Source organism: Pongo pygmaeus, chromosome 5, assembly GCF_028885625.2.
Source record: "Pongo pygmaeus isolate AG05252 chromosome 5, NHGRI_mPonPyg2-v2.0_pri, whole genome shotgun sequence".
NCBI classification, from domain to species: domain Eukaryota; kingdom Metazoa; phylum Chordata; class Mammalia; order Primates; family Hominidae; genus Pongo; species Pongo pygmaeus.
In genome coordinates this window covers 71,200,251-71,210,409 of record NC_072378.2, presented here as the reverse complement: position 1 = coordinate 71,210,409, position 10,159 = coordinate 71,200,251, and positions in this window count along the sequence as shown.

The window sequence follows — 10,159 nt, the reverse complement described above, 5'->3', positions numbered from 1 at the left end:
CACTCTGAACATGCACGTTGTGCACATGTACCCTAGAACTTAAAGTATAATTAAAAATAAGAATAATAATAGTAAAAGTCAAGAAGAACAGAGTTGTAGGACCCCACAGCCAGACTGCAAGACTTACAACAAAGTTCCAGTAATCAAGACAGTGTGTTATTAGCGAAATCATAGAAACATAGTTCAAAGGAACAGAATACAGAGCCCACAAACAGACCCACACAATTACAGTCAACTAATCTTTGACAAACGAGCAAAGACAATTCAATGGAGACAAAGTAGTTCTTTAAACAGATACTGCAGAACAATGGGGCATTCATATGCAAAAATGATGAATCTAGACATCAATTTTACACTTTTTACAGATATTAACTAAAGGTAAATCATAGATCTACATGTACAGTGCAAAACTATGCAACTTATAGAATAACACATTCGAAAGATCTTAGTGACTTTAGGCTTAATGATGAGTTTTTGGATAACATCAAAAGCACGATGATTAAAGAAAGAATGATGTTAACGCATTTTTGAATAAAAAACTTCTTTGTGAAAAAATACTACTAAGAGAATGAAAAGACAAGCCGCAGTCTGGAAGAAAATATTTACAAATACACATATCGAATGTTAGATTTATATCCACATATTTGCAAAATACATATCTAATCATATTGGACTTGTATCCAAAGCATGCAAAAAAACCTCTTAAAACTCAAACAACAAGAACAAAATCAACCCAAATGAAAATGGGCAAAATATTTGATTTGAACAGACATCTCACTAAAAAAGATCTACTGATGACAAAAAAAAAGTATGACAAACAACTTACTATTACGGAATTGTGTATTAAAACAATGGGATACACTACACAGCTATTAGGAAGGCTAAAATGAGAAAACAAACAAACAAACAAACTGAAAATGCAGTCAAGAATGCTGAGCAACAGGAATTCTCCTTCATTGCTAGTGGAAATACAAAATGGTGCAACCACTTTAGAAGACAGTTTTGACAGTTTCCTACAAAGCCAAACATACAATCCAACAATTGCTTTTCTAGGTATTTAACCAATTCAGTTGAAAACGTAACCACATAAAAATCTGCATGCAAATACACAGCTTTACACATAATCATCAAAAACTAGAAACCATCAAATATCCTTTAATAGGTGAATGGATAATCAAACATCAGTACATTCGTGCAATGAAATACTATTCAGCAATAAAATGGAGTGAGCTATCAAGCCACAAACACATGGATGAACTTTAAACACATATTACTAAGGAAAAAAGCAGGTCTAAAAAGGCTACATGTTATATGATTATAATTATGACATTCTGTAAAAGGCAAAGCTATAGAGAGTACAAGACCAGTGATTGGCAGTGGGAAGGAGGATTGAATAGATGAAACATAGGAACATTTTTAATGTAGTGAAACTATTCTGAATGTTCTGTAATGGTGAAAACATGGCATAATACATTTGCCATAACCCATAGAGCTGTACAATACAGAGTGAATCTTAATGCATGCTAATTAAAAATATATTTAGAAGGTTGACAGAAAGTCACAGGAAAGAATAAAGATTGTGATAAGAAAATCTAAGCATATTACCCATGTATGAAACAACTTCACTGAAGACAGTAGTGTAAAAGGTACTGGTGTAAGTAACTTTCAAAATGTAAGAAGAAACATTATTCTTAGTTGACAAAGTTACTACCTGTGGGAGTACAGGTTAACAGTTCTGATAATGGAATTGAACAATTATGTCACGAGATGGCAGTATATGGGAACCATGTTTCTCCCTGCCAGAGCAAGAGCTTATAGATAAACAAGGAAAGGAGACTTGAATAATCCCTGTGGGAAGAGCCATCTTACCAGATGCCCTGGCTTCTCACTGTGTCCTCACTTGGTGGAGAGAGAGGGAGCTCTGCTGTCTCTTCCTCTTCTTATAAGGATGCTAACCCCATCCTGGAACCCCACCTCATAACCTCATCCAAACCCAATTACTCCCAAAGGCCCCACCTCCAAACACCACCACATTGGGGTTAGGACTTCAACAAAAGAATTCTGGGGAGACAAAAACATTCAGTGCGTTACAGAATTAAAACCCAAAGTATAAAATAAAATAGCCATGATTTCATATTGATAAAATAAATGATTGAATAAATAAATGGGGGAGTAAAACAAACATCTTATGCAGAAGAATTCCAAATAATTTATGTGGGTACTTCACCCTCAAGAAGGGAGCATAGGCCAGGCGCAGTGGCTCATGCCTGTAATCCCAGCACTTTGGGAGGCTGAGGCAGATGGATCACGAGGTCAAGAGATCGAGACCATTCTGGCTAACACGGTGAAACCCCGTCTCTACTAAAAAATACAAAAATAAAAAATAAAAAAAAAAATTAGCAGGGTGTGGTGGCGCCTGCAGTCCCAGCTACTCCAGAGGCGGAGGCAGGAGAATGGCGTGAGCCCGGGAGGCGGAGCTTACAGTGAGCCGAGATTGCGCCACCGCACTCCAGCCCGGGCGACAGAGCGAGACTCCATCTCAAAAAAAAAAAAAAAAGAAGGGAGCATAATTCCCCACTCTGTAAGTGTGGAAAACCCAATGAGTTGTTTTTGTTTGTTTGTTTCTTTGTTTTTGAGACGGAGTTTCACTCTTGTCGCCCAGGCTGGAGGGCAGGGGCGTGATCTCGGCTCACCGCAACCTCCGCCTTCCGGGTTCACGCCATTCTCCTGCCTCAGCCTCCCAAGTAGCTGGGACTACAGGCCCCGCCACCACTCCCGGCTAATTTTTTGTATTTTTAGTAGAGAGGGAGTTTCACCATGTTAGCCAGGATGGTCTCCATCTACTGACCTCGTGATCCATCCGCCTTGGCTTCCCAAAGTGTTGGGATTACAGGCATGAGCCACCGCGCCCGGCCAGAGCTAAGTTTTATAAATGAAAGCTTCTGAGTGAGGGAAGGATGCAGAGTGTTACTTTAGAAAGAGGAATCTGGGGTTGGCAGTGTGAAAGCAGAGCAGGGATCACTATGTGGCGATGTGCCTTCTGTTCTATATATGCTGGACATGGCAAGGATGTGAATAGGGGTGGCACAGTGGGATGGAAACTGGAGGAAGGTGGCTGAGAGGAAGAAAAAGCAAGCAGGTGTGGAGGCAAGAAAGCGGTAATAGTTTATGGCACACTCTGCTTAACTAACATTAACTTAACGAATATTGCTTAACTAATATTAAATGCTTAACTAATATTGATTATCTTTCTTCTTCTATGCTAACTGAACATTCTGATTCTGTTGCGGGTCACAGTGATTTCAGTCAAAAATACTTTTCATATTCCCTTGCCTGTAGGGGTGCCATGTGGTCCAGTTTGTCCAATGAGATGTAAGCAGAAATCTAATGGGAAATGGTTATTTTCCTGATTAAAAGAAGACAGTCTCTGCTAGCATCTCCCTTTTGTCTTTTCCCCCCACCCACTTCCTTTAACATCGGAAACGGACAAAGACATGATGTCTAGAGTTGTAGCAATCATCTTGTAAACAAGGGGATGAATGCCACATACAGGAGAAGGTAGAAAGAGACAGAATCTTGATAACATTGTACAGCTATCTCTGAACTTCATTTTACATGACAGGAAAATAAAATATTTAGTTAAACCAGTGTGGTTGGATTTCTTCTACAATCCTAATTGAAACAGAGTAAAAGGTCACTCTAAGAGTTTAAGCCCTAACAAATTAGGAAATAATGCCTTGTTAATTCTCAATCCAGGGTAATCGGATAAGAACCAGAGGAGGGCTCTACTCCAGCAAGGGAAATCTTCCTAAAATAGGGGCATTGCCGCTTGGAATTGGAGCCAGGGCACCGTGAGTCATTAGACATGTTCTCATTCAGGTTGTATAAGCACCAAATGTCTTTTGCATTCTGACAGGTCAGGTCTATCACTCTCCCTACTGTAGTAGCCACCATTGCTCAAGCCACTTCAAAATTAAGTAAGTTGTCACTAGTCCATTTCCATGCAGTGGTGGTAAGAAAGAAAGCAACTCCTCATTAGGTAGCCAAATCCTCCGTGTACCCATGAGGAAGGCACTGGTCTCCATGCCTGGCTGCTTTATCACCTGGGCTCCTCCTCTGCCTGCCACATAGATCTGACAGAATGATCTATGGGGATAATGGTCTAATTAATAATCTATGAGGCCTAATGGTCTAAGGGGTTTATACAAACCTATACATGATGGTTTATACAAATCTAATTCATTTCAAATTCTCTTACACCTGAGTTTCTGAGCCCAGAAATAATCATCATACCTTAATTCCCTAATTGAAGCCTAGCAATCTGTCAACATTTCTGTGAGGACAAGGGGTATGTCCTGACAACAGCCACCAAGCTATCTCTTATACCCTACCACAAATTGCAGTAAATACATTAAATGAAATTTTGACTATTTTGCAGTTTTACTTCAACCTGTTGGGACTAGAGAACTGGAGAAGCAAGACACAAAGCACAGCTAATTAATTAACTAGATAAATATTTGTTGAATGCCTGCAATTTGCCAGCACTGTCGTAAGAGCTGGTGACACAGAAGTAAACAAAATATGCAAAAATCATGCCCTCATGAAATATATAGAGACAAGACAGAAAACAAATAAAATATATATTGTGTCGGAGATTGTGTTTCTGAGAAAGATACAATGCAATGAAGAGTAAAGAGAACAAATGCTGAAAAAGGAACAGTCGATAGTTAAATAAAGTGGTTGTTGGATAATAAGGCCTCCTGAGAAGATAATATTTGAAAGCAATCTGAAGAAGGAATGGGAGGGAGCCATACAGATAATCAAACATGAGGGACGCATTATGAACTTTCCTGAGGAAGCAGACGCTGGCTCTTTTCATCAAGTCAAGTGATTAGAGCAATACATTTACTCTGGAAAATGTACTGACACTGTCCATGTTTTTTGTACATAGTCATTGTGAAAAAAATATTTTTAATTGCACACTTGACACTGAAGATACATCCCATTGTGGCAAATGAGTTAAATAAAGTCTTAACACATGATACGTTATAAGACTACATGTAGTAAAAAATAAAACATAATAAGTAACATGGGAAAATGCAGGGATATTTTAGTGGGAAAACAAGGCTATTCACAGATATAATTTTTGTTTATGGAACAAATCAAGGGTTTTTCTTAAAATTTTCCTGTAATCACAACTATATGATCATACAGAAAGGGAAAAATAGCAAATTATTGTTAATTTCATTAAGTAAGCTCTAGAAGTATATTTGAAGTAATCCCACTTTATTTAACGCTGGTAAAGTAAGAGGCTGCCCTGCTGAGCAGGATGAAATACCTCTGTGTGTAGCTTTATTTTCACAGCAAATCTGCAAATAAGTGGAGCCAACCATCAGCAGTTCTGTGACATCCACAGAGTTTGTTTTCAGGGTCATCAATTTCCAGGCCCTACCTGACCCCTAATTTGTTTTTATTTATATTGGCAACACATACAGCATTTACTATGTGTCAGGTACTAAGGGATTTTAAACGATAATAATGGGGGTGATGGTGACAAAAATAATGGCTACTGTTTCCAATGTCTGTCTAAACACCAACATTTTGCTTCATTTGATCTCCTTAGCAACTCCACGAGGTAGATAAGAATATTTCCTCATTTTTCAGATGAGGGCATTAAATTGTAAATATGTTATGTCACTTGCTTACCACGGCATGGCTAGAAAGTAGGAAAAGCAATGTGCAAAACTAGATCTGCCTAATAATATCAATTTCAATCTCATATACAAAAGCAAAGTAAAAACATAAGACAAAGGGGCACTTAAGTTATATTTTAGTTAAGCCCCATCTTGAAGGTAAACTGGAATTAGTCATTTTGGAGTCATTTGTGTGTTGCGGGACGGGAGAGCAGAAAGATATGTGATGCTTGAATTTCAGAGCTTTTTGAGGACAAGCCAGGGCCCAGCCCGGATACTGCTGCTGGAGGCCTGCTCCCAGCATGTCTTCCAGAAGCTGGGTTTGCTCAGGATTTCCTGGCATTCCTCTCCCTCACATTTCCCCCTGAATGTTGGTCAGAGTCCTCTCCCTCTCTCCTTATCATAGGTCTCTATATATTAGTTTCCTATTGCTGTTATAACAAATTACCAAAAACTTAGTGGCTTAAAATAAAATAAATATATGCTTTTATAGTTCTGAAGGTCAGAAATCCAAAGCGGTTGAACTTGGCCAGAATTAGGGAGTAATCAAGCCTGTGTTTCTTCTAGAGGCTCCAGGGAATAATCCATTCCTTGCCTTTTCTAGCTACAGGAGTCCAAGTGTCCTCCTGCACTCTTTGGCCCACGGTTCTGAATGACTCTGATGTCTGCCTCCATTGTCACTTCTCCTTTTCTTACTCTCATATCTTGTTCTTTCCCTTGTAAGGACATCTGTGATTATATGAGTTTACCTAGACAGCCCAGGATAATCTCTCCATCTCGAGATCCTTAATCACATCTGCCAAGTTCATTTTGGATCAGTATGTGCACACATTTGGGGGTCATCATGCTGCTTACCACACTCTACCTTAACTATCTATATTCTTAGCTTTTATTTTTGGAACAATTTGACATTTAATAGTATTTCCAAAAACATCCCTTCCCCTCAGATATTTTAGAATATATTCTGGGCCATTCTGCTCTTTCCCTACTCTTGTTTATGAGGTTTTAGTAAACTGTCCTCTACTAAGTTTAAGTACTCTGGATTGATGGATTTTTAAAACATGACTTCCTTTTTAAAAAATATATTTGTGTCTCTCGATATCTTACCATGATAAATCAAATCCATGGCTAATCACCAGCAAAGTATCATTAGTTAGGTTAAAATTTCAAGTCAAACATATATATTTTGTCTTTTGATCAATCATTATCAGAGCTAAGAGGATAATCTTAGGACTGAAATACTCGTCTAGAAAAAAGGGAATGCAAGAAGAAATCATGTGTTTTCCAACTGAGAAGAACAGGGAAATTCTTAGGCCCTAAACTGCATCCAAATATTAAAATAAAGGTCATTAACTTCACATCCTGGTGTGTAAGAGGCGTGTGGATACTCAGCCAAGATCTGCCATCAACCCTACTCACCAGATAGTGAGACGCATCAGAAGTTATATGTGGAAGCTAAACATTGAGAACACAAGGACACAACGAAGGGAGCAATAGACACCAGGGCCTACTTGAGTCTGAAGGTGGGAAGAGGGTGAAGATTGAAAAGCTACCTAATGGGTATTATGCCAGTTATCTGGGTGAAAAAATTATCTGTGCATCAAACTCCTGCAACACGCAATTTACCCATGTAACAAACCTGCACACGTCCCCATTGAACCTAAAAGTTGGAAGAAAAAAAAGAAATTTCTAAGTCAAATTACCTAAAGCATGCATGCTCATGATAGGTGACTGATAGCTTTAAAAGCCCAATGTGGAATGAAGTACTGATGCACGTCACAACATGGATAAACCTCAGATGCATTATGCTTGGTGAAAGAAGCCAAACACTAAAGAACATATACTCCATAATTCCATTTATATGAAAAGTCCAAAAAAGGCAAATATATAGAGACAGAAAGTAAATCAGTGTTTGCTTAGGGAAAGGGAGTGATTGTAAATGGGCACAAGACTTTTTTTTTGGAGTGATGAAAATATTCTAAAATTAGATTATAGTGGTGGTTGCACAATTCAATGATTCTGTAGTCATTGAATTAGTGGTGGTTGCACAATTCAATGATTCTGTAATCATTGAATTATATGTATAAAATGGGTAAATTGTATGATATGTAAATTATACTTCAATAAAGCTGTTAATAGCAAAAAGTCCAGTGAATTGATTATACACCCAACATTTATTTCTAAATATATTTCATTTTAAAAACTATTGTATAATGATGCTTGATGTGAGGTATTTTAAAACAGAGAAGAGTTATAAGTAGCTTATATGTTCAACAATAGGATTAGTTTAGTAAATTATGGTAGAGCCATGTGATGAATTCTCTGTGTGTAGAAGATAAAGTTATGTCTAGAAGACTAATAAAGTAAGATGCGCATGTCATATGCCAAATGAAAAAACAGACTACTAAATCTCTATGCTTTATGACCCCAAGTTTTTACTAACATAATTATAACACACATGTGTTCACATAGTGCATGTTGTTAACCCCTTGTACTATTCCTGTTGTTCCTCTCATTGATTTAGTCAACAGGAGGGATCTGTTGGGGTGACTAACAATTGTTCTAATTCTAAACCCACTGACATAGGCTGTCAAGAAAAAATGTTTTGTCATTGCCTAATATAAAGTTTTGTGTGCAATAATGTCAGTAAATAGAGAACAGATGAAGATGTGTGCATTTTTAATTGCTACGGTGATTGGCACTGGTTGAGACAAACCACTGGAAGAAACAAATGCGCATCATATACAAAAGTTCTCTTTCATGCAGGTCTAATTTATACATAATGCAAAATTTTCCCCAAAGATATCATATTCTGACTGTAGTACACATACTCGTCCCTGCCAATCAAGGTGTCTGCTTCTACTATTTATTTCATTTGCAAGTGTTTTGTTTTTATTTTCTAATTCAACATTATTAGAAGATACTAGCCCCATTGCTAGAATCATAGGAAGTGGGGTGTGTGTGTCACTGCAAACACTTAACTCTACTCAATTCATTCAAAATAGATTCCTGGGATTCTCTCCTTGTTTGTCTCTTCACAAGTTCTCATTAACCTGTACATTTCTTCTTTAATTTTACTAATTTCTCTCATGTTATTTCTACCAATTTACCTTGATAGCATACCCTTTTCCAATGCAGCAGTTTTACCATCTGATTAATAGTGTCCTTCTAACCTATTTGCACAAAAACTTCTAGATGTTAGTTTAAAAATGTAATAATGGTTTCCTCTGGATGGTGGGATGACAAGACTTTTTTATTTTTTCTTTATATTGTTTTGTATATGCCAAATAAATTTTTCATTTCACATACCATATAAAACTATATTTTTCATTTACAACCTAAAAGTGAATGCCATTAATTTCTTATCCACACTTATTTTGTTTCCTCACATAAAAACAACTGCAGCCAGTAATGGTGCAGTATCTTAACCTTGGCACTACTTTGACATTTTGGGCTAGATAATTCTTTGTTGTGAAGATGATCCTGTGCATTATAAGATGTTTAGTAGTATCCCTGGCCACTGCCCACTAAATGCCAGTAGCAACCTCTGCTTGTGACAATTAAAATGTCCCCATACATTGCCAAATATCCCCTCCTGGGGGTAGGAGAAGGACACAATCAGCACAGGTTAAGAATCACTCTTCTAGAGCTTCCTTCTCTGTCTCTTCTGCACTATTTCCATTTTATATCATTTCTCTTTAGTTTCTCCAGGGATGTAGAATGTGTAATCCTCTGTGGGCAGGGCCTGGTTTCCCTAGTATGTAAATGTCCTTGTGGACTGCATCCTTTTTTCCTCTGGAGATCTAGGAACCCACAAACAATTGTCTGGGTAAATACTCAAAGCACAGGAAACTTTCATAATCTCTATGTATCTGCTATACCTTCTCCCAGCCCATTCATTCTCCAAACTTGGTCTGTAATGAGTATTAAATCACAATGAGAATACCAACAACTAGTGATAAATGAAGTTCTTGTTGCAAATTACAATTCACTACATGTAATTTTTAAAGACTTTGATATGTTTATCAGCTGTTGTACATTGCACTAACCTTTAAAACCAGCTTATGTGTCATTGGTTTATTTTACAAAAGTATATTTCCTATGCATTTTCACAATGAAAATAGTACCTTAAGGTTTCAATATTACCTTAAAGTTCATCATGAATGTTAGGGCAAATGATGGAGAACTTCCACTTGTTATTTGATCATTCAATTAATAACAATAATTGTTTAATTAACAAATATAAATAATTGGCTTGTGTACTCGGTTGCATGAATCATAAAAAAAGAAATGCTTATTAGTTTAGTTTTAGCAGTTTTAAAACTCAATTGCTTTCTAAATCAATAATTCACAGTACATCTGTAATGATCATTGCATGATGAGCCACCAAAAAGTGTGTCTTCAAGTTATACACTAATTTTAAAAATACTTCTATCATCCAATAATACAAATGTTAGGCTAAATTC